This window comes from Dasypus novemcinctus, chromosome 16 (genome assembly GCF_030445035.2).
Source record: "Dasypus novemcinctus isolate mDasNov1 chromosome 16, mDasNov1.1.hap2, whole genome shotgun sequence".
Classification (NCBI taxonomy): domain Eukaryota; kingdom Metazoa; phylum Chordata; class Mammalia; order Cingulata; family Dasypodidae; genus Dasypus; species Dasypus novemcinctus.
The window spans coordinates 87,351,292-87,377,725 of record NC_080688.1 but is presented as its reverse complement, the minus strand read 5'-3'; positions in this window follow the sequence as shown (position 1 = coordinate 87,377,725).

Below are 26,434 nucleotides of genomic sequence, written 5' to 3'. Positions count from 1 at the left end.
TCAGGGTCTCCAGGTGTGCTTCCAGGTGGCCCGGGGGGCTCCCGGGACACGGGCGCGCCCTTCTCCAGGCTCCCTGAGCACACTCTCCTCCAGGCAGAGGGGCGGCAGGCACACTGAGCCACACCGCGGGGACAGCACGGTCCTCCCGGCAGCAGAAGTCGTTGTGGCACCTGCTGCCCGGGGCGCACGGGCCGGGGCTGCTGCCGGAGGCTCCGCAGCAGGGACTCTGCACCCACGGCCACCCAGCCCTCCAGGTGTCCCCGAGGAAAACAGGCTAATGCCTGAAATCACTCACCAGGTACCACCTGCCCAAATGAAGGCCACCGCAGCTGCCTTCAAGCCCCTTCCTGCCAGGTCGTCCATTTAAACACCTACTACACGCTGCTGCACATCAAGGCTGGTCACAGTCTTAGGCCATGGTGACAGACAGGGCAGTCTCCACAGGGAGGGAGGGGGTTGGTCACCATCGGAAGCCGTGGGGGAGGATCAACAAGCCGAGCTCCGTCCACACCACGGGATGTGACTCAGCAGTGGGAAGAACTGGCATCCAAGCCCTGGGAAGACGCCCAGGAACCGTGGCGCATGTTGCTTCTGGAAGAGGCCAGTCTGCAGGGGCTGCAGAGTGTATGAGTCCACCTATAGGAATCCTGGAAAAGCAAGAGACAGGGAAAAGAGTATTGGTCCCCAAAAGGAGAGGGATTAATAGGGCGGCCCAGGGCATTTTTTATGACAGTGAAACTATTCTGCATCATACTGTATGGTGGATATGTCACATGCACTTGTCAGAACCCTTAGAACTGTAGACAAAGAGGGAATCCTAATGTAAATTAATTGAGTTAATAAAAATATATCAATATTCACTCATCACTTCTAACAAATGTGACATACAAATGCAAGAGGATGCAATAGAGAAACTGTATGGGAGTGGGGGAAGTAGGGGGAACTCTCCAGGCTCACTGCATAATTTTTCTGTAAATCTAAAATTATTCTAAAAAATGGTGTTTTTTTTTAATCTATGGGAAAGGCCCATATCCTTCCCAGATTAAAAGCTCGTTGAGAGAGGAACCCAGGCTTTCACACACCAGTGCAGAGAGTTCAGCTCTTGTCTGCCAGGAGCTGTCGATCGTCCCCCAGGCCTGGTGGCACTCTGTCCTCCCGGCGACCGGTCAGTACCCCAACCTGGCAGGAGGCAAGACGGAGGCGGTGCCTGAGTTCACAGTTGGTCACTGGCAGGCTCACGCCTGTGTGACTCCGTAGGCCGTGCCTGCACCACGGCCATCCCGAGAAGGCGACGTAGATGGCTGGGAAAGGAACGACGAACCCTGCCTTTGGGGGCTGGTCCTGGGGTGCTGACCGTGTTGGGGCACTAGTGTTATGGGAGCAGCAGAGGCCTTGGAAATCGGCGGGACAACGAGACGTCCGTGCTCAACAGGCCAGCCTGCGCTGAACACTCACAGGTCATTAGGGAGCAAAACTGCTGCTAATCTGAATCCGGTACCAGTCACTGTGGATCGGGGACAAGAAGAGGAAACATTCTCTTAAAAACAGCAACAATTTACAAGCAATAATCCCTTTAAATAAATGACTGTACAAATGGAAGGACTTGAAGCTACGCTTTCGACCATCAAGCGATGACGCCCCCAAGGCTGTCATTACTCTCCCCAAGGCCGTCTGTACCAGTGTCCCACGGGTGTACAACGAACCTGGCTAAGTAATTGCTATCAACAGACGCCAGAAATGGGATGGCACCAAAGCGTCCTAGCTGTGGGTGGCCACGAGGTGGCGCTAGAGGCCGGGGCGCAGGGACGCGTCCCGCGTGCTCGGGCCTCCCGGGGCTGCTCGCTCTGCTTCTCGGGCGAGAGAACCTCGAGGCCGGGGTTGATCTGCTTTCCAACTCCAAAGGAAAAATCCCGGTGTAATCTGAAGTAGAGGCTTAACCTGTGTTTAAATCTCAACGCGCTGCCTGGCTGAGAATCAGCATAATTCGGAATTAGAGTTCGTTCCCTGATAAAGGTTCCGCAGTCGTAGTTACTAGTTAGGCCACCTCTTACTGAGGCAACTCAACCCCTATTATGCCAAGAAATAAACCGCCGGAAAATTGCTGGTAAAATAAAGCACACGTCGAGGTTTCCTAACTTTTTGATTCACTACAACACATATCTGAGGAGTGCCATTCCCTGAGCAGGAAATCAACACAAACCAGCACTAAGGGAATCTGACAAATGGGTGAGAAGTCACCAGAACACAGAGCCTACAGCTTCTGGAACGTGGCATCCCATATGAACAGGGAAAAAAAAAAGCTTTCTTGAATGTTTTCCGACTTTAGGAAGTTTTTTGGAGTCGGTTCTGGGCTATGTCTGTGTGATTCGGGCCCTGGCCCCTGGACACTCTTACCCCTGCACAAGCGATGAGTCTGAGGAGCCTGCGCAAATGTAGGCAGCGGCGTTTCACAGGACCGTGTGGTTTGCTCCTTGGATGAAAACCACAAGTGCCAGATGTTAACAAGAGTCAGCTGTGCCCGTCAGGCCTCTCCCTACTGCCTCCTCTAACTGGCTGTAAATGTGTTTTAAAAAACTGATGTCTTTTTTAAAAAATTCAGTGGAGGGATGGGGAGGAGAAAATCAGGCTTCTAAAACTATTTTAGAATCCTCAAATCCATAGGTGAAAAATATAAAGTAAAAATATCTTTGAAAGCACTTGTGAAAGGAATTTGTGCAGGACCACATTTTGATACTAGTCAAATAATCCCTCAATGTTTAAAAGAAAGTAATATATTAGGACTCAGTTATTTTATTTTTACTTTAGGATTGAGAGTAAAACCACATAATGAGGCCAAAAGGATTTTCGGAGAGGATTTAGACAAAAGACTTAAACATGAAATTAGTGTTATTATATAGCCCTCTTTTAATTCATACAACTTGATTCATAACTATATAGACAGATATACACATAGACGTTTTTCTCTTTATTAGCAATAGAGGGAAATTATATATTATCATTTATCTAATTTCTTTATCCACACTTCTAATTTCTGACCTGCTTCTGTCTCACACTGAATAGAAAAGCACGTACAAATAGATTTGAGTTTCTTTGTAATACTCTAGAGCACTAGAGGATTTAAGCAGCCTGGGTGGACAGACCATCAGTGTGCAATGCCCTCTGCTGGCCAATTTACCAACCATCATGATAAACCAACCTTCTGTGTATTGTTGCTTACAACGTAAGCAGAGGGGGGTGGGAACCGAAGATTTTTTAGAATTAGAAATATAATTCCAGATAGTCACTACTCACTGTTGTAGCTTCTTAACTGAACAAAAGTTAAGCAGGACTGACACTGATTAAAAACAAATTGAACACTACTTTGTACATGGAAATATCCATTGCAAAAACAGAGCACACAGGGAAGCGGCTGTGGCTCAATCAGTTGGGCTCCCGTCTACCATATGCGAGGCCCCGGGTTCGTGCCCAGGGCCTCCTTGTGCAGGCTGGCTCACCCACACGCCGCGGAGAGCCGCCGGCCCACAGGCGCCGCGGAGTGCCAACTCAGCAAGGTGAGGCAACAGGAAAAAGGGAGACAAGCAAAAATGCAGAAGAATGCACAGCGAATGGACACAGAGAGCAGACAGCAAGCAAAAAGCTGCAAGGTGGGGGCAGATAAAAAATAAAAGAGCACATTTAGAGAATTTGATTACTTATGCCTACCTCAAGTTCCAGGTCAAAAGTTACAAGCCCTGCCAACTCCTTCTCAGTGTCAGTGTTCCCAGCATCCAGGCTGTGCTATCACCTTGCAGCCCGGGTCTCCTCCATGTGAACCAGGAGCCAGCCCGCTGCCGGGGGCACGTGTTGTTCATCTCTGAAGCCACATGGAAAACACTCAGCAAATGTCTCTCCAGACTTTTTGGAAGCTGTAGAATTAGCTTCCTGGTGGTAAACTCAGAACGTGATCCTGTGTCCCAGAAGTTCAGTGTGATTTTTAATCATGAGGTGTGAAGATGAACACAATATGTGTAGCATGACAAGCTTCTGCTTGTGTATATCTCCATTTTAAAAAAGGAAAAAAAAGTACAATACACAGTGCTGAAGATTCGATGGGTTCGTGCCTGCAAACCCCTTTTGAGTTCCGGGCCGGATTCTTTGAACCAGGAGGCCCCTGAGGTGGGGGAAGGTGGGGTGGGGGTGGGGGAGGAGACAGAGCCCTGGGGTGAGGGAGCCGGCAGGAGGCAGTGCAGGGACACGTGGAGGTGGACGGGGACGAGGGAGGGGGAGGCCAGGGGAGGAGCGACACTTGGGGGCGAAGAATCTGGGCTCCTTCCTCTTGAGGGATCGAGTTGATGAAATAGTGTTATCTGGAGTAAAAGAAAGCAAGACAGTTTAACCAATCCTTGAGACTCACACGCGGCTCAAGTGCTGTAGGAGCGCTGGGAAGGCAGAAAAATAAACCAAACCTTTGTCCAAGACTGTTTAGAGGGCGTGCCAGAAGGCCTCTCAAGTAAGACACGAGACCTAGAAGCTGTAAAGATAAAATTGTGTCAACTATGTTAAATAATCGTTTTTGTTACATCTAGTAATAGTACTAAAATGTCAAAATACAAGTGACAAAGTAAGAAAAGTATTTGCAACAAACATGAAAAGGCGGAAGTCCTTATTATCTAAAAACCAGTGATGTTACCCGGTAAGAAAAATGCCAGCAACCTAGTGGGATTTTTTTCAAGACACACAAATTGTTTTTAAGCATTTGTAAATATGCGCAACCTCACTAACAATTAATAAAATACAAGGAAGGTATCTTTTTAATCAAAAAGCTTTCAAGTTGGTAAAAAAATAAAAATATTTTATAATCCTTGTACATTAAAGCAGATATGGGCAAACAACCTCTCTTTCGGCAAGAAAATAGATTTCTACAACTCGTACAGAGGGCAGTTGGGCAATATTTATCATAATTGATCTTAAGGATACCTCCACACATATCTCTGCATTTATCCTACATATATTCACATTGATACAAGGGTATTCATTGTGAAGCTGGAAACAATCTAATGTTCATCAGGGAAGGCCAATTAAGTAAATTGTGGAACAACATAAGACATACGTACCATATATGATACAATTCTATGCAGACACTGAAAAGATAGGGCATAGCATTAGATATGCCAATATAGAAAGGGCATTTTTCATTGGAAAATAGGCAAAAAAAAGAATATCATACACTCCCATGTTGTGTTTTTTAGAAGCAGATGCACACACACACATTTATCAATAGAATTCCTCCGGAAGATTAAAGAGTGGCCTGTGCAAGGTGAAACTCAGGTGGGACAGAGAGGAGGGAAATCCAGCTTCACTCTACAGTATAATATATACCCTCTGGTACTACTCATTTATTTTATTCTAATTTTTCTGAATTAAAATCTCCTGTAACACATCCATTTAATTTGATCCCAAAATGTTCTTCCACAGGACAGTTATTCAAATATTTAAATATATTACACCCTTTCAGTCACTGGAGAGACCAGCAACTCAAATTCCTTCAACTCATTTGCTCATTTTCTTTAGAGAGCTTCACACGTTCATTTTTCTTTCTTTCATTCTTCATTACAAACACTCTCCATTTCCCTTCTCCCTCTCCCTGTTGTTTTAGTTTCCTAGGCTGCTTAAGCAAATACCATGAAATAGTTTGGCTTAAACCATGGGAGTTTATTAGCTTATGGTTTCAAGGCTAAGAGAAAGGCCAAGTCAAGGCATCATCATGGTGACGCTTTCTTCCCAAAGACCAGCATTTTAGGGCTGGCTGCCAGTGATCCTTTGGTCCTTAGCTTGTCAAAAGGCAAGGCAGATGGTGGCCTCTCCTGATATCTTCCTTCTCCTCTAGTTGTTTCGGCTTCTCGCTTCCTGTGGCTCTTCTCTTCTCTGCCTGAAGTTCATTCTCTTATAAAGGACTCCAGGAATAGGAATCCTGATGGCGGTGGGACACACCTTAACTTAGATAACCCCACCAGAAGGGCTGCTTACAATGGGTTTATACTCAAAGGAATGGATTAAATTTAAGAACATGTTTTTCTGAGGCATATATAGCTTCAAACCACCACACCCCGTAGTTTCAGTTGCTGTCTGTCTCTGCAAATTTGCTGTTTCTAGTCATCTCTTATAAGTGATATCATACAATCTTTGGCCTTCTGTGTCTTGCTTGTTTCACTGAGCATAATGTGTTCAAAGTTCTTCCATGTGGCAGCATATCTCATAACTTCAGTTTTTCCTTATGGCCAAATAGTATTCCATTGTGTGCATAGAGCACATTTTGTTTATCCATTCATTTGTTGATGAACATTTGGGTTGTTTCCAGCTTTTGGCTACCGTGAATGATGCTACTATGCACATTCGTGTACAAGCATCTGTTTGAGACCATTTTCACTCTCTAGGGTAGGATTGCCAGGTCAAAAGGCAATTATATATTTAACTTTTTGAGGAAGCACCATAATGTTTTCCACAGTAGTTGCACCATTTTACATTCCCATGAACGGTGCACTAGAATTCCATTTTCTCTACATTCTCTGCAGCACTTACTTTCTGTGTTTTTGTTTTTAAATAATGGTTGCCCTTGTGGGTGTGAAGTGGAATCTCATTGTGGTTTTAATGTGCATTACCCTTATAGCTAATGATGATGATGAGCATCTTTTCACGTTTATTTGCCATCTGTATCATCTTCTTAGGAAAAGTGTCTATTCAAGTCCCTTACCCACTTTTTAAATTGGGTTCTTTGCCTCTTTGTGGTTAGAGTTGTAGTTCTTTATATATTCTGGATATTAAAACCCTATCCAATATAAAGTTTTAAACTATTTTCTCCCATTATATAGGATATCTTTTTCACTTTCTTGATAATTTTCTTGGATGGCAAAAGTTTTAAATTTTGATGAAATCAAATTATCTATTTTTTATTCTTTTTTTCCTCCCCTTCCCCCCCTCCCCCAATCGTCTGCCTTCTGTGTCCATTCGCTGTGTGTTCTTCTGCGCTTGCACTCTTGTCAGGTGGCACAGGGAATCTGTGTCTCTTTTTGTTGTGTCATCTTGCTGCGTCAGCTCTCCATGTGTGCGGCACCACCCCTGAGCTGTTTTTGCACAAAGCAGCTCTCCTTGCGGGGCGCACTCCTTGCGCATGGGGCATACCTACATGGGGGGTAACCCCTGCGTGGCATGGCAGTCCTTGCACATGGCAGCACCGCTGCACGTGCACCAGCTCACCACACAGCTAGGAGGCCCTGGGTAGTGAACCCAGGACCTCCTATATGTCAGGCAGATGCTCTATCAGTTGAGCCACATCCGCTTCCCTATCTATTGTTTCTTTTGTTGCTCATGTTCTTGGTGTCATATCTAAGATCTACTGACAATCCCAAATCATGAAGACGTGCACCTGTGTTATCTTACAAGATTTTAGCTTTAGCTCTTTTATTTAGATCGTTTAGGCATTTGGAGTTGGTTTTCATATGTAGTGTGAGATAGGAGTCTAACTTCATATTCTGCATATGGATATCCAGTCTTCCCAATGCCAGTTGTTAAAGAAACTGTTCTTTCCCCACTGCAGTTACTTAGCAGCCTTGTCAAAAGTCCATTGGCCATAGATATGTAGGTTTATTTCTGGATTTTCAATTCTGTTCCACTGATCTATTTGTCTTTCATTATGCCAGTAACACACTGTTTTAATTACTGTCGCCTTGTAATAAATTTTAAAATCAGGAAGTGTGAGTCCTCTAACTCTGTTCTTTTTAAAGATTGTTTTTGGCAATTTGAGGCTCCTTACAGTTCCATGTAAATTTGAGGTTGAGTTTTCCATTTCTGCAAAATAGGCTTTTGGAATTTCAATAGGGATTGCATTGAATTTATATTGCTTTGGGTAATATTGACATACTAACAGTGTTAATTCTTCAAATCCATGAACATGGGTGAAAGTTGTCTTGCTATTTATTTAGATCTTCTTTAATTTCTTTCAGCAATGTTTTGTAGTTTTCAGAATACAAGTCTTTTTGTATCCTTAGTTAACCTATTCTTAGATATTTTATTCTTTTAGATGCTATCATAAAGGAATTGTTTTCTTAAATTCCTTTTTCAATTTTTCATTGCTAGTGTGTAGGAACACAATTGTTTTTGTGTGTGATCTTATACCTGGCCACATTGCTGAATTCACATATTAGCTCTAATAGTTTTCCTGTAGCTTCATTTGAGTTTTCTATATATATGATCATGCCTGCAAATAGAGATAGTTTTACCTCTTCCTTTAGAATTTGGACACATTTTATTTCTTTTTCTTGCTTAATTGCTCTGGCAAGAAATTTGGGTACAATATTGAATAGGAGTGGTGAAAGCAGGCATCTTTGTCTTGTTTCTAATTTTAGGGGAAAGCTTTAAGTCTTTCACCACTGAGTGTAAAGTTAGCTGTGGTTATTTTGTAAATGACCTTTATCATGTTGGGAAATTTCCCTTCTACTTCTACTTTTCTTAGTGTTTTTATCAAGAATGGGTGGTGGATTTGTCAAATGCCTTTCCTGCATCTATTAAGATAGTCATGTGCGTTCCTTCCCTTCATTCTAGCTCTTTAGTGTATTACATTGTTTTTCACATATTGAACCACCCCTACATTCCTGGGTAAAATTACCACCTGGTCATGGCGTACAACCTTTTCAATATGCCTTTGGATTTTTTTGCTAAGGATTTTTGCATTTATATTCACAAGGGAAATTGGTCTGTAATTTTCTTTTCTTGTGATATCTTTACTAGGCTTTGCTATCAGAATGATACTGGCTTCATAGAATGAATTAGGATGTGTTCCATCCTTGTATTAGTCAGCCAAAGGGGTGCTGATGCAAAATACCAGAAATGGGTTGGTTTATATAAAGGGTATTTATTTGGGGTAGGAGCTTACAGATACCAGGCCATAAAACATAAGTTACTTCCCTCACCAAAGTCTTCTTGGAGCAAGATGGCTGCTGACATCTGCAAGAGTTCAGGCTTCCTGGTTTCCTACATTTCTGGGCCTTGCTTCTCTCTGGGTTCAAGGCTCCTTTCTTCTGGGTGCTGGCTTCTCTTTCTTCTGTGTGCTTACTTCCTGGGGCTCCAGATTAAGTCTTCAGCATCCAACTCCAACATCAAAACTCCAACATCAGAAACCCTCAACTCTGTTCTTCACTATGCCTTTTATCTGTGAGTCCCCACCCCTTGGTGCCCTAATCATAATTCAATCATGCCCAGGTACAGATCAGATTGCGAGCATAGTCCAATATCTGTCTTTGGAATTCATAACCATATCAAACTGCTACACTCCTTCTCTTGAATTCTTTGGAAGAGTTTAAGAAGGATTGGTATTAATTATTCTTTAGAAGTCTGGTAGATTCCACCAGTGAAGCCATCTGGTTCTGGGCTTTTCTTTGGTGGAAGGTTTGTTTCGTTTTGTTTTTTTAAATCCCCTTCCCCCACCCCCCATGGATTGCTCATCTACCTGCTCATCTTCCTCAGGAAGCACCAGGAACCAAACCCTGGACCTCCCATGTGGGAGGCAAGCACCCAATTGCCTGAGCCACAAGCACTCCCTGGAAGGCTTTTGACTATTGATTCAATCTCTGTATTTGTTATAGATTTGCTCATGTTTTCTGTTTCTTCTTGAGTAAATCTGGGTAACTGATGAATTTCTAAGAATTTTTCCATTTCTTCTAGATTACTAGTTTGTTTCTGTACAATTGTATAATTATATTCTCTTACAAGCCTTTTTTATTTCTGTAAAGTTAGTAGTGATATCACCACTTTCCTTTCTAATTCTAGTTATTTGAAGCTTTCTCTTTTTTTCTTTGTCAGTCTAGCTAAAGTTCTGTCAATTTTATTGACTTTTTTCAGGAAACCAACTTTTTGTTTTGTTTATTCTCACAATTGTTTTTCTATTTCATTTCTCTACCTTAATCAATTATTTTCTTTTTTCTGCTAAGGTTGGTTTACTTTGCTCTTGTTTTCCTAGTTTGTCAATATGTAAAGTTAGGCTATTAGTTTGAGATCTTTTTTCTTTTTTAATATAAGCATTCATAGCTATAAATTTCCTCCTGAGCACTGCTTTCACTGCATCCCATAAGTTTTGGTATGTTGTCTCTTTGTCTTCATTTGTCTCTAAGTATTTTCTAATTTCCCTTGTAGTTTGTTCTTTAACCCATTGGTTAAGAGGATGTGGTTTAATTTCCACATATTTGTAAATTTTCCAGTTTTCTTTCTGTTATTGTGCTCATTTACTTTTAGCCATATTCTTATATTGCGCCTTCAAAAAATAAGTTTTAAAAACTATATTAGGGAGAAGTGACTGTGTCTCAATCAGTTGAGCTTCCATCTACCATATGAGAGGCTCTGGGTTCACATCCCAGGGCCTCCTTGTGAAGGCAAAGCTGGCCCATGTACAACAGTGAGCTGACGGCCAGTGTGCCATGGAGAGCTGATGGACCATGCACCACGGAGAGCTGGCACAGCATGATGACGCAACAAAAGGGAGACAAGTAGATACAGAAAAAACGTGCAGCGAATGGACACAGAGAAGAGACAGCAAAAGAAAAGGAAAAAGCCACTAGGGATGGGGAATAAATAAATAAATCTTTTAAAAAAAGGAAGGGAAGAAATTTTTTTTTAAAAAACTATATTAGGGAGCAGATGTAGCTCAAATGGTTGAGCACCTGCTTCCCATCTGGTTCTGGACTTTTCTTTGGTGGAAGGTTTGTTTTGTTTTGTTTTGTTTTAGCCCCTTCCCCCACCTCCATGGCTCCCTCATCTGTCTGCTCGTCTTCCTCGGGAGGCACCGGGAACCAAACCCTGGACCTCCCATGTGTGAGGCAGGCACCCAATTGCTTGAGCCACATACACTCCCCAGAAGGTTTTTGATTATTGATTCACTCTTTGCATTTGTTATAGATTGTCTATATTTTTTACTTGTTTCGTAATTTGCATAATATTAAGTATAGTGATAGTTAAGTAAATATAAATAGAGAGGGCATATATACTCAACATTTTTTTATGGATAGGGACCCACAGTCAGAAAGTTTGAAGATAATTGATAAACTCCTGGGAAATCATTCTTATATATTCCTTTGTTCTCAGCACTGTTTGGTTCCTTTAAGTCATTTCAAAATAGTGTCTAAATCACATAAACTTCCCAGCCCATCCAACTTTGCATTTTACCTGGATAGAGATGTCCCTGGAAAAAACTCGCACGTGGATGGTGAAGGCGTCCGTTTCTCTCCAGGGTGGTTGTTCCAGCGACTGACACCCAGATGTCATCATGCAGGACCCCAGCAGTCTCCTCCTGGCTTATGTGCAAGCTGTCTGGAGCCAGGCATTCCTAGTCCCCAAGCAGAATGAGGGAATTTGATGAGCAAATACATCTGGAGCACTGAAGCACTGGAGTGGAGAAAACTGACCCAGAGCAGTTTTCTCTACTCCACCTAAAAACGTCCTGAGCAACCTTGGGCTCCCTGACTTCTCCAGCCAGCATTTGTGCCGTGAATCCTCCACTCCAAGGTGGCAAGAACCGAGAGGGGCCAGTGGTGTTGCCCAGATTCTGACATCCAGTTATTATTCTAAAGTATCTGCGAGCTCCTTCGTTGGAAGCTGTTCTTGGTTCTTAGCATCCTGACACCCTATTTCCACGAATTAGAAGCAATGACGGAATGACTTTGCGGTTACTGGATATCTGCAACTCATTTTGTGGAGATGAAATTGCAGAAGCTAGTTTTAAATTTTTTAATATAGGTTTTTTTTTATTTAAAATTTTTGTTTAGTTTTTAGGAGGTACTGGGGATTGGATTTTGTACATGGGAAGCAGCTGCTCAACCAATGAGCTACATCTGCTTCCCAATGAGAGGTGTGTTTTTTTTGTTGTTGTTGTTTTGGGTTGGTTGTTTTTTGGAGGTACTGGGGATCAAACCTGATACTTAATATTATGCAAATTATGAAACAAGTACAAAATATAGGAAATGGTAAAGTATGAGATAAACTATACATATAAACAGCACTTTTAATATTTTCCTACTCACCATTTAGGAGCCACAGCTTTCTATGGTGTTTCTCAACCTTTTGGTATTCATTTAACACTAATGGGTTCAGGGAGCATATAGGAATCATCAAATTTAGTGAAATTTTAAGAAAAGTTAAGAAAACTTTTTATAAAATAGTCAACATTAAATGTTAAATCATTTCTCTTTCCTGTTCTTGAGAAGGATGATTCAGAGGACTCTTGGCTATAAGAGTAGAACATTCTAGTCTAATAAGAACATTCTGCCTCTGGAAAGGCAGCGATTGTTTGGTGACTAATGGGTGGTTTTGTATATTTAGCTTGATAGTGGATTCAGAAGTTGGAAAAAATTCTTACTGATTATTACTTATGGGACTGAGGAGATGCTCATTTGAAGGCCTCTGATACTCAAAGGCCAGAAGTTTAAATACATAATTTAGGAAATAGGGCCAACAAACCCCTAATCCTCTGATTGATTTGGCTCTGGAAAGTATTTCTGCATATTCTGTTTCAGCATTAGGATGTGGGTCATAATATTCCCAACAAGATTTCAATGATCTCTCTCTGCAGGTACTGAAAAGAATCATCAAGGGTTGGGAAGGGTCTCATTCTTGGCAGCTGAATTATTTGCGTACCAGGGCTTGGGCTGTTTAATGAATACTAGTATCACATGCTCAGGAGGAAACATTGTCACCAGTCAGCCCACAGGTTGTAGGTAAGTATACCAACAAAGCCCCTGATATCACAGAATCACGTGTCCTGCCTTTCGACCTGTGACATGAAGAATAGTTTCTACCTCAGTGAAAATGTGTGGGGATAACTTCCCCATCAGCAGACAATGTATTTGGGTGCAAAAGAAATGCAGTTTCACAGTCCATTTCTTCATTCAAAATATTGTAAAGAAAAATACTCTTGGCTGTGATTTCATCTTTTCAATTTTCACTTTTTCCTTCAACAATAGATCAAGATCAAGAGTCATGAGGCTGGCATCACCTTCTCTCTTTGAATGAAGCGGCGTGTTTTGTTAAGGCAGACTGGCCTCTGGGGATAGATTCTTGATTTTATATGAAAGCCCTTGGTCACTGCACTCATTTCTGCTGCCTTAAAAATACTGATCCTACTTATTCTTTTCCAGGCACCATTCTAGCTCACAAAGTAATTACTGACAAACAAAAAACTCATACATTATGGGTTTCTAGTGGGGGAAAAAAAGAACAAAAATTATCTGCTCATGTGTGCAACACTTACCTCAAGAGCTGGTTCTGACTCTGCACTTGGTATCAGGGGTTTGGCCCAGGCATAAAACATATCTTCAAGCACACACACAGGACAGCTCTTGATTTTCGAATGTTGGCCCCTGATGTTGCATCCTTCAGTGCGGTTTAATAATGGACTCTTTCCAACAGTCTGATTCCCTTTTCTCCTGCACAAAATGTGCAGCTGGTTTTACAAGCTTCTTGGCAATCAAATGCATGAAATATGCCCGTTTTTTCTTTAAGAACTTCACCTTTCCATGATCTCTCTGTAGCTTTGGTCACTTTTCCACCATTAGTGAAAAAATCCATTTTTACAAAATCTTTAATTTGTAGTGATTCTAAAAATCCTCAGTTGATTTATTTAAAAAAAAGATGATGATTCTTCGTAGCTTTGGTGGGTTGAAAGCACACTTTGGCAGAGTTACATCCCAGACAGCACTTGGGAGTGAGTAGAGTTGAATGGATTATAAATTTAATAAAATCTTGTTTTAAGGTATTCACACATTTCCTCTGGGCTGCTTGTTCAAAATCTTCACACTCAAAGAGTCAACTTTTATCAACATACAAAAGTTTACATCCCATATTCACCTGGAGCCCCATTTGCCATTTGCATTTATGAAATGACTTTGACTTCGTTGCTATTTTCATCACTACCTTTTATTCTTCAATGAAACATTTTTAAGCCTTTCATCCATTTCTGCGAATTGTGAATACAATACAACACCGTACTAGCAAGCTAATATTCAAATTTAACAAATCTAAAGGACACCGTGTAAATAATTTGAAAAAATGTTCGCTGAGATCAGGAGCCTCCTATAAATGGAAGTTAGATAAGGCAGACAGAACAATGCATTCCACGTAGTTGTGCACAGCTTCTAAGAACAAAACAATTACTAAGAATGTAATGGCACGTCTATAAAAATCAAAAGGAAGCATATATTACAAATATGGGAACTGTTTAACAGCTGTTTTATAACCCTTTCCTCTCTAACCACTAGGCTCCTTAAGTTGGCAACCAGGTCTGGAAGACTTGGTGGTGAGCTGGAGAGCTGATTTGCACATCCCTTCCTAAACACGGTGACATGGATTGCATTGGTAGCTAGAAATCAGCCATGGTGGAAGTCTTTACCCCTTGGACATCAGCAATCCCGACACATCAGGGCTTCTGGGGGGAAAGGAGGGTGAAGGCCGAGCCAGTTTAGCAGCACACACACTGCCTTTCAAGGACCAGTGCTCTAAAACATGGAATCCCCTGCTCCCCACGTCCAGTCAGTTTCCAAATCACTCATTCGGTCACGTAGCATCTCCCTGAGCACCCTGCAGGCTGCCACTGTGCCAAGCCCGGGTCTGAGTGTAAGACAGTGAGCAAAGCTGATGGGGTTCTTGCTCTCCTGGAAATATTTACTTTAGTAGGGGAGACAGATTGAAAATAAGTTAAGCAAAATTTCTAACACATAACAAGTGCTACAAAGGGAAAGAGCGCGGCACACTGGTGTGATAACAGAAGGGAAACCAACTTTACTCCGCGGTCAGGGAAGGCCCCTCCAAAGCACCAACTCTGAGCTGGAGGATGAGACAGTCAATTTCTAGACAAAAGGGAGAACACATGTGAGGACTGAGCGGGAAGGCCCAAAATGTCGGCGGTGTGACTAGAGGACCGTGAGTGAACAAGAGGAGGCTGAAGGGACAGTTGAGGCTTCATCACTTCATCACCGAGCTGTGGGGCGGAGATGGGATTTTACTTTCAGTGAAATGGGGAGTCATGGAACTGAATTAAGCAAGGAAGCAACAATCCATTATCATTTATATATTTTTAATTAATAATCTATTTTAATGAGATGGGAGCAATTAGTGACTGACCTTTGGGTTTTGTTGTTTGTTTTTCTTTAGAGGACGATATGTATTTTTTATTATCTTTTTTTAAAAGATACATTTATCACACAAAATGTTACATTAAAAAATATAAGAGGTTCCTATACACCCCACTCCCCACACCTCCCACTGCTCCCAAATCGACAACTTTCGTTAGTGTGGTAAATTCATTGCATTTGATGAGTATATTTTGGAGCATTGCTACACAGCATGGATTATAGTTTATGTTGTAGTTTACACTCTCTCCTAGTCCATTCAGTGGGTTATGGTAGGATATAGAATGTCCTGCATCTGTGCCTGCAATATTATTCAGGACAATTCCAAGTCTCAAAAATGCCCCAATATCACACCTCTTTTTCCCTCTCCCTGCATTCAGCAACTCCTGTGGCCACTGTCTCCACAACAATGATATAATTTCTTCTATTGTTAGAGTCACAATAATTCTATAGTAGAACACCATTAAATCCACTTTAATCCATACTTTTTCCTCCATTCTAAAGACCCTAGGATGGTGAAGTCAACTCCACCTCAAAATCAAGAGAGGGCTTAGATCCCACATGGCTGATGGATGGGATTCTCCAACTTGCAACTATAGACTCTCTCATTTCCCTGGAGTGGTGGTTGACCATCCTCACCAACCTGTTAGCTGACCTGGGTAAGTCCAATGAACTAGAGAGTATTGCAGCCCTGCTGAGGCTCAGGGCCCAGCTGACACATGGGCATTCCAGAGATTCAAGTCTCCTGAGCATACACCAACCCCAGTAACAGAAGAAGCATGCACAGAGAGGTCACACCTGAGTCCAACTCCACCACACTCAGGAGCAAGACTGGTGGCTTTTAAGAAAACAGAGGACTGCAAGTGCAAGAGGAATGGAAACCCTCATCTACTGCTGGTGAGAATGCAGATGGATCCAGCCATTCTGGAGGACAGTTTGGTGGTTCCTCAAAAAACTATAGATTTGCCATATGACCCAGCAATTCCACTGCTGGGTACACATCCAGAAGAACTGAAAACAAGGACACAAACCGATATATGCACACCTATGGTCATAGCAGCATTATTCACTATTGCCAAAATTTGGAATCAATCCAAATGCCCATCAACAGATGAATGAATAAACAAAAGGTGGTACATACATACAATGGAATACTACTGGGCTATAAGAAGGAATACAGTACTAACATATGAGATAACATGAATGAATCCTGAGGACCTTATTTTGAGTGAAGCAAGGCAGGCATTGAAGGACAAATACTATATGACCTCTGTGATATGAATTAAGGAAATCAAGCTGTCTCAGAGAGCTAGAAAATGGAAGATAGGCTTACAGGAAATAGCAGGGGAGAGGGAGGTTGTAAGCCAATGCCCACATGGGCAAAATTTATGATAAAATGGTGCTAAGTAGTTGTGCAGTGAAGGGATAAGACGGGGGCATAGGGATACTGTTGGGTGGGGCTTCGCAGGTTTGAGGGGGACTAGGGTTGGGAGGATGGGTCAGATGGTCCAAGGAACTGGGGGGAAGGTCGCAAGGGAGCAAGTGAACATGGGAGGTTGTCAGGTATGTGGTTCAAACTATAATGTTGAGAAAACTCTTTAGAAAATGTAATAAGGAACGGTTACAGTTATAAGGTGTCTGACAGGGTCATCTGGCACAGGGTGCACCTGGGGCAGGCTTTTAGGGAGTGTGTGATTGCTCATCTTGTCATAGTGTGTTATATCAGTGGGTGGAGACCCATACAACAGGTGGGAAGTTGTTGTACCCCCATCCTGGGGAGGCCTGATGTTCTCAAATAGAGGGGAGGGTGTCTCTCAAGAGCATGAGTGACTCCCAGTGGGGGAGGACAAACTGGTGTGTCAAGCCCTCAGCATTGTTGCAAGTATCTGTGAATCTTGTCCTTTAGGAAGTGAAGCTTGGGTGTCCCTGTGGGCCCCAAGGGGAGGAGGAGGGAGTAATAGAATAGATGGAAGAGAGGGTGACTGGGGGACAATGGAAATGTTCCACAAGATCATGCAATGATGGATATAGGCCATGTTAAATTTCACCAAAACTTTATAAAAGTGTATAGTCTAAAATGTAAACCATAATGGAACCATAGTTGGTAGCTCTGTTTCAATATCTGTACATCAGTTGCAGCAAATGTAACATCCACATGTAGAAAGATCATTGCTGGGGAAGGGGGAAAAGGGTGTGATGTTGGGTATATGGGAATTCCCTGTATTCTATATGTGACTTTATTGTGACCTAAAACTTTTTTGAAGACATATATATATTTAAAAAAAGAAACAGGATGTAGTCACTGAGAAAGAAATGGAAGAGATTGCCTTGCCATTGTATATACAGGGCAACATCTATTAGAGTGATGAAAGGCAAAATGTCCAAAAACTTTTTATGATATTTTTCAATTGTTTAATACCCCAATTTATTTTTTACTTTATTTTAGTTTTTCTAAATTATTATGTATATTCTATTTCTAATCTTTAAAACTTTCATCACTATTTTCATTTTCCTATTAATTGGATTTGGCAGTATATTAGACTTCATTTTTGAAGAAGTTTTGGATCACAGAGGGGTTCAACTATGGCAGGGGAGGAGCACTGATGTGGGGTATCATTGACGGGGGATGCAAGTGTGGGAGGAAGTTCTCCAGGACATGCATATAGGGTATATAGATATGCTGGGATATTTGTTGGGTATTGACATAGAGGGTAGAGTTTCACAGAACAACTGAGGGACTGCTGAGTTCCCATCTTGGGGAGCTCTGTCACGCTCCCCAGTGGAGCAGCAACAAACCCCAAGTACAAGGGCAAAGACCAGTGAAGAAAGACGGTCCTAAATAAAAAAATTAAATAAATAAATAAATAAATAAAAATGATGGTCCAATGATGGGCCCCTGATACTGATGACTGTGCTTATGAGGCCCAGAGCTGCGGGGTGCCTAAGAGTTACCTCATTTACATATTTTAAATTACACTGCCTATTGTGGGTTGGATGTGGAACAGGAGTATAAAAAAGGGGAAGTTAGGTGAGATGAGGGACTGCTGGAGAACCAGCCGGATTGGCAGATGTGGTCAAAGAGAAGCTGGTGTGCATTGGACACGTTGGAGATGTATTTAGGATACAGACACAACAGAATTCATGATGCACTGGGAAACTGAGAAATCAAAGATAATGCCCAGATTTGGGCTTGAGTTACTGGGGTGACGACACAATTTATTAAGATTGTGAAGATGGGCAGAGGAAAGAATCATGAGGGGGAGCGGGAAGAAGAGTCTGCTTCAAACACACAGTTTAAGAGACTTAGGAGAGATCCAAGGAGAGGCTGGGCAGGTGCGTGGATAAGTCAGTCTTTTAGCTCCTTGGTTTGAAGTGTTTTCTCCCTTTCCACTACCAGAAGGGGGGGCCTGTCTGAGGTATTCTCACTGCCATCTAACGGCACCCCCACTATGGAATCCATGATATACAATCCTGCCATATTTGTGTTCTTAAAAAGTATAATGGTTGTTTCCAAAAATCGTCAGCGACTCCCTGGGTTGCCTACACAGAATCAAAGCCCCTTACCCTGACGTTCAAGGTCGCCCACCATCAGGCCGCACGCACCCGTCCACCTCTCTCATTAGTGTGTCCTCTGCACACACTCCAGCCAAATTAGAAGTTTCTTTCACCACTCTCTGTCTTTTTCTGATGGTGCATTTCTTCAAGTCATTCTCTCTGCTTGTGCTTTTTCCTTCCAAACTAAAAGTTCTTTTATCTGGGACCTACTTCCTTTGACCCATCACTTTGACCCCCAGCAATGGCTAAGACCACACATTTCTTGGAATGTGCGATGTCCCAGGAGCATTATCAATTCATCCTAGCAGGAATTTTATGACACTGGCATTTTGCATGTCCTCCTTTGAGGGAGGAGGGAGTGAGGCCTGGCGGGAGTCGTACCATAAAGAACGCGGCGGACCTTTGTCCCTGTGTCCTGGGAGATCCGCTTGAACCTTTGGAATTCCCCCTGGCAGGCCTGTCTGTTATTCAGGGTGGGCCCCAAACACACCCGCTGATGTACGCTAAGAAGATGACTCAGGCAGGGCCAGCCACACACACACATACACACAAACACAGACTGAGACCCACCCCTGCGGGGTGGGGGCCTTGAACCACATCATACCAGCCTGTTCAGGAAGAGGAGGGGGCTGGAGGTTAAGTCAGCCACGGGGGCATGCATTCACTAGGCATGCCTTCGTAACAAGACCCCAGTAAAATCCCTGGACACCCCAGCTCTGTGAGCCGCCCTGGTTGGCACCACCCATTGATGTGCCTGGAGGAAGACCACAGGGGAGGGGACGGAAGTTATGGCTCCTTCTGACTTGTACCCTTTTTTTTAATAAGGATGTTTATAGCCACTTCAGTCCCAATAGTCAAAACAAAAGCTGAAACAGCACAGATGTCCATCGATATGAGACTAGACAAACCATGATACACCCCAACAGTGGACAATAAAGTGTGATTTGTATCCTTTTTGCTCTTATAAAATTAATTGTAAGTGTAGTGCTTTCCTGAGTTCTTTGAGTTGTTATAGCAAATTCTTGGACTTGAGGAGGGGACGGGTACACCCCAAGCTGCAGCCAGTCTGGGAGGTGCAGGAGGCAGAGAGGCCCTGGGCTCGCAGCTGAGGGAGCCAGTGGACGCCAGAGTAAGGCTTCGCTCCGGGTCCTTGGGGTCAGAACTGCAGCCCAGCGAGGTTTGGAGTGTACCCAGGGTCTCACAGTCAGTCCACAGTAGCGTTAGGACTTGATCCTGTGTCTGTCTGGCTGCAAAGCCAAACTCTTAAATGTTAACTTATAACACCACTTGCCCCACATAACTCCACTCAGAAGAGCTCTCAGTGGTTTGCACACGCACATGCCTTCCCTCTTCCTTTTTGCCATCATAATTTTACAGACCACATATTTTAAGATTCAGGGTCTGAAACTTCCATAGTTAGAATCTACTTTGCCAAGAAATCCTTAAATTGACAGTACTTTTTTTTCAACTAGAGGATGGTTCCCCCAAAAATTGAGATTTTGGTCCACAGCATTCTCTTCCCACTCTCTCTAGATATTAACAGCTTAAATACCAATCATGATTACATGTTAAGATGGAGAAGAGAATAGAAACAAAATGCTCCTAAACTTTGGTCTGCAGTGAAAGAATAAGCTGAATAATAATCAGTAAAGAAGAAGGCCACATTAAAGAAAATAGGTTTCCTAAAATGTTGATGAGTTCTCTTTCTTCAAAGGTCAACCAAGAAAATTTCCAAGCTGGTATTTCATTGTTGATTCTAAATTATAAACATGAAACTTACTTCCCAAACTCTGAAGTTCATCTACCAAAATTCAGCACTCCTTAAATTAGTGCTGCCTCGTCATCCCTAATAGCAATTAAAAACAGTGCTTACATTAATCACGAACATAAATTGATCAGGGAATGAATTTCTTCCAAATCATCTGGCTCACAAAAGATGATCCCCTTAGGAGAATTATAATTCTATAAAACTATTAGCTGCACTTTTTAAAAGACAGCATCAATTTTTCCTCCAGGACATCTGTGTCTTTTGGTATTGAAGAAAGAGCTAGATTAATCCTACACTAATCCTGAAAGCTATAATCCTATTTTTATTTTCAAATCCGTATCAGTACAGAGTGAGCAGCATTTTAAAAACCATCTCCTCCTCTATTTGCTAATGTTTTATATGCCAAATTTCCTACCATCTTAGACCACATTTATCCAGATCCCTGGCATCTTTTGAATCAATCTTAAAAAAAGAGAGAGAATTGGCTTTGAGAGTGGCTTCCAGCCCTGACCACCATAAGTTACTGCCAGATAACCTCCAGCTTTGTGCAGGAGCGTGGGAGTTCCAACTGCCAGTGGCTGCTGCCAATGATGGGTCTTGGCAGAAGCCTTTGCTCCAGAAAGCTCCTCCTTGCCTGATCAAGTGTAACTGCCAGCAGGCATTCCATTGTAGGTGGGGAGTCTCTCCCTGGCAATAACTGAAATGGAACTGGCAGGTGCCTTCCCTATGTAATTGAGTCTGAGAGCCTGGGAATTCTCTCCTTTGAGTCTGGACTGCTGGCCAGCTTGATCCTCTCCTTCACTCAGATGCATAACTGAATCAAGTCTTGTAATTACACCTGGAGCCAGGCCAGACTCTATCTGTATCTTCCATTGGGACTTAGATAAAGGAGGTAGGTTCCTCCTCACCTGCAGGGACTCTTGCCAAACTGACCAGCCCTTCAGTATCATCAAGCTTTATGACATTATGATATTATAATTATCATCCATAGCAAACTATTTCAGAGAAACTATTCTGCAGTGTTTCGAGGACCAAAGTTTAGCAAACCTCTGACTGTCGGGGAAAATCTCAACTGGGCTTGAACACACTCTGTGGTACTGCAATTAGAATCTGCCAGAGGTAAAAATAAAAATAATTTTCTTATTCCTTAGCATTTAGACCAAATTTCAATTAAAAGTTCTTAAAGAGAGGGATTGTGGGAAGACAGTGTTGGATTAGGCAGGCAAGTCTTAGCTCTCTCACAAAAATAATGGAGAAAGAGCCAAAAGCTGCCCAAGGGACTTACCTCAGGGGTCAGCAGACCAGAACAGTGCTACACAACTCCTAGGATATTGAGAGACAGAGAAAAGAAGGAGCTGAAACAACAAATGTGAGTTACTAAACCGCTCGGCAGTCGAGAAGGGACCCCCTCCCCCACTCCTGAGATGTTAAGCTTAGGTAAAACCCCTGGCTCATTGCAGCTGACTGAGAGGGGAGCAGATGTCATCTTCCCTGTCAGCTGTTACAAGGGAAAAGAGAGAGGCGGTCAGGGGGGAGCTTTTCTTCAGTGAATTCAGCCAGCAGAGCCCGCTTTGAAATACCCACTCTGGCCAGACCAAAATAAAGGAAAATGGAGAGAGATATACCTCTGTGGAAAAGTGTAACCATGAGTGCCATCTGCTTGCTGATCTGGAAATTGCATGAGCAAAAACATATTTGGGTCTCTCTGTTCTCTAACTTCTGGGAGAAAATCTGTGCCCCATTAGTGAGTCTCTGGCATGATTTTGATAACTAAAGGTGGGCAATTTTAAAGACTTAGGATAAGTTGAACCAACTATCAAAGAAGAGTGTTGGAAAAACAATAACAATAGGCAAGAGAGAGAAGTTGACCATCGGAGTAAATTCACCAACATATTCAGTAGCCTAGACATCAGCAAAAATTTACAAGCCATACTAGGAAAGGTGAAGAGACAGCCCAACCAAAGGAACAAACCAAATATCTTGAAGAGATACAGGATTTAAGACAATATAATCGCACAACTCTCCTAGATCAATTTAAAGAACTGAAGGAAAACTTGACTAAAGAGATAAAGGATATTAAGAAGACAGTGGGTGAGCAGAAAGAACAATTTAAAAGTCTACAAAGAAAAGTAACAGATCTTATGGGAATGAAAGACACAATGGATGAAATTAAAAATACATTAGAGGGAAGTGAACTTGGCCCAATGGATAGGGCATCCACCTACCATATGGGAGGTCCACGGTTCAAATCCCAGGCCTCCTTGACCCGTGTGGAGCTGGCCCATGCGCATTGCTGATGTGCGCAAGGAGTGCCCTGCCACGCAGGGGTGTCCCCCACATAGGGGAGCCCCACACACAAGGAGTGTGCCCCTAAAGGAGAGCCGCCCAGTGTGAAAGAAAGTGCAGCCTGCCCAGGAATAGTGCCATGCACATGGAGAGCTGATGCAACAAGATGATACAACAAAAAGAACCACAGATTCCTGGTGCCACTGATAAGGATAGAAGCAGTCACAGAAGAACACACAGTGAATGGACACAGAGAGCAGACAACTGGGGGGGGGTGGAGAGAAATAAATAAAAAATAATTCTTTAATCTGCACATAAGAGCAGATTTGAATTGCTCAAACACAGAATTAATGATTTTGAAGACAGACCATCTGAACTGGAAGAGACAGGAGAACAGAAGGGGAAGAGAATGGAAAAAATGGAAAAGAGTTCAGGGAATTGAATGACAAAGTGAAATGTAAAAATATATGCATTATTGGTATCCCAGAAGAAGAAGAAAATGGAAAAGGGGCAGAAAAAATATTTGATGATATAATGACTGAAAATTTCCCAACCACTATGAAAGACATATATCAATATTCAAGAAGGACAATGCACCCCAAAAGGAATAAATCCAAAGAGACTTACTCTGAGACACCTACTATTAAGAATGACAAATAACAGAGATAAATAGAAGATTCTGAATGCACCAAGAGTAAAGCAATTTATCATGTACAAGGGAACCTCGATAAGATCAAGTGCCAACCTCTCATCAGAAACCAAGAAGAGAAGAAAGTGGTATGATGTATTTAAGGTACTGAAAGAGAAAAACTGCCAGCCAAGAATTCTGTATACAGCAAAGCTGTCCTTCAAAAATGAAGGGGAGTTCAAAGTCTTCACAGAAAAACATTGATAGAATATGTTACCAAATGACCAGAATTACAAGAGATAATAGAGGGAGTGTTGCAGCCTGAAAGGAAAAAACAAGGGCAAAAGAGTTGGAGAAGAGTTGAGAAATGAAGTTAATTAGAAAGGGTAAACTAAGGGGTAAAAAGGTAGAAAATAGTATGACATGAGAAGAGAAAGACAACAGTCAAAATGTTTGAAGTAAGCAAAGACTTTATAGTAATAGTATGGAATGTTAATGACTCGAACTCCCCAATCAAAAGACATAGACTGATAAAGTGGATTAAAAAAATATGAGTCATCTATATATTATCTACAAGAGACTCAACTCAGATGTAAGGACACAGCCAGGTTAAAAGTGAAAGGTTGGAAAAAATTATTTCACACAAAAAATAACCAAAAAAGAGCCAGAAGAGTGATACTAAGACTGGACAAATAGATTTTAAATGCAAAACTGTTATAAGGGATGAAGAAGATCATTATATTTTAATGAAAGGGGCAAGAAGAAATAACTATACAAAATATTTATGCACCTAACCTCAGAGCCACAAGACACATCAGACACACTGGCAAAGCTGAAGGGAGAAATAGATGTCTCTACAATAATAGTTGGAGACTTCAGTACACCACTCTCAGTATTGGATAGAATTCCTGGACAGGATAAATAAAGAAATGGAGAGTTCGAGTAGCATAATAAGTGAACTAGACCTAACAGACATCTATAGAGCATTGCACCCCAAAACAGCAGGATATATATTCTTTTCAAGTGCTCATGGATCCTTCTCCAAGATAGACCACACATTGGGTCACAAGACAAGTCTCAATAAATTTTAAAAAATTGAAATTATACAAAACAATTTCTCTGATCATAACAGAATGAAGCTGGAAATCAATAACAGATAGAAAAATGGAAAATTCATAAATATATGGAAATTAAACAACACACTCAAATAATCACTGGATCAAAGAAGATATTGTGGGAAGCGGATTTGGCTGAACTGATAGAGTGTCTACCTACCACATGGGAGGTCCAGGGTTCAAACCCAAGGCCTCCTGACCCATGTGGTGAGGTGGCCCATGCACAGTGCTGATGCACACAAGGAGTGCCAAGCCATGCATCAGTGTCCCCCATGTAGAGGAGCCCCACACATAAGGAATGCGCCCCACAAGGAGAGCTGCCCCATGCAAAAAGAGTGCAGCCTGCCCAGGAGTGGGGCCACATGTACAGAGAGCTGACACAGCAAGATGACGCAACAAAAAGAGACACAGATTCCTGGTGCCACTGACAAGAATGCGATCAGACACAGAAGAACACAGAGCAAATGGACACACAGAACAGACAACGGTGAGGGGGAGGGGAGAGAAATAAATAGAAAATAAATCTTTAAAAAAAAAAAGATTTTGCTTGAGAATTCAGTAAATATCTTGAGACAAATGAAAGTGAGAACACAATATATCAAAATCTATGGAACTCACCCAGGACAGCAAACAAGGAGGTGAGGATGGACAACTGCCACACCAAGGAACTGAGAGCATCTACAAATGCAAACAAGAGAGTCCCATCCATCAGCCATATGGGATCGAAGTCCCCTCTCAATTAGAGGTGGAGTGGACATCTCCATCCCAGAATCCTCAGGACTGGGGAACAAAATAGAGACTAGAGTGGACTTACTGGTATTCTACTATAGACTCATTGTGATTCTAGCAATGGAAGAAATTATGTCACTGATGTGGAGACAGTGGCCATGGAAGTTGTTGGAGGCAGGGAAAGGGAAAAAGAGGTGTAATAAAAGGGCATTTTCGGGACTTGGGATTATCCTGAATGACACTGCAGAGACAGATACATTATATATCCTGCCATAACCTACTGAATGGAGTGGGAGACAGTGTGAACTACAATGTAGACTATAATTCATGCTGTGTGGAAATGCTCCAAGATATGTTCATCAATTGCAATGGAGGTACCACACTAATGAGAGAAGCTGTTAATGTGGAAAAAGTGGGAGGTATGGGGAGTGGGGCATATGGGAATCCCCTATATTTTTTATGTAACATTTTATGTCATCTATGTAGCTTCTAAAAATAAAAATATATGTATTAAAATTTAAAAACCTATGAGACACAACAGAGGCAGTGCTCATAGGGAATTTTATAGCCCTCGATGCTTACATTAAAAAAGAAGAAAAAGATAAAATGGAAGATCTAACTGCACACCTGGAGGAACTAGAACAGCAAACTAATCCCAACCAAGCTAAAGGGAAGAAATAGGAAAGATCAGAATAGAAATAAATGAAATAGAGAACAAAAAACAATAGGGAGAATCAACAAAACCAAAGTTGGTTCTTTGAGATCAATAAAATAGACAAGCCCTTAGCTAGACTGACAAAGAAAAAAAGAGAGAAGATGCAAATAAATAAAATCAGAAATGAATCAGGAGACATAACCACTGACCCCACAGAAATAAGAGAGATCATAAGAGGATACTATGAACAACTGTATGCCAAAAAACTCAACAATACAGAGGAGATGGAAAATTCCCGGAAACATATGAACCACCTACACTGGAAGAAATAGAAGACCTCAACAAACCAATCACAAGTGAAGAGATTGAAACAGTCATCAAAAACCTCCCAAAGATGAAAAGGTCAGGACCAGATGGCTTCACAGATGAATTCTACCAATCATTCAAAAATGACCTAATACTGATCTTGCTCAGGCTCTTTCAAAAAATTGAACAGGAAAGAATGTTACCAAACTCTTTCTATGAAGCCAACATCGTCATAATACCAAAATC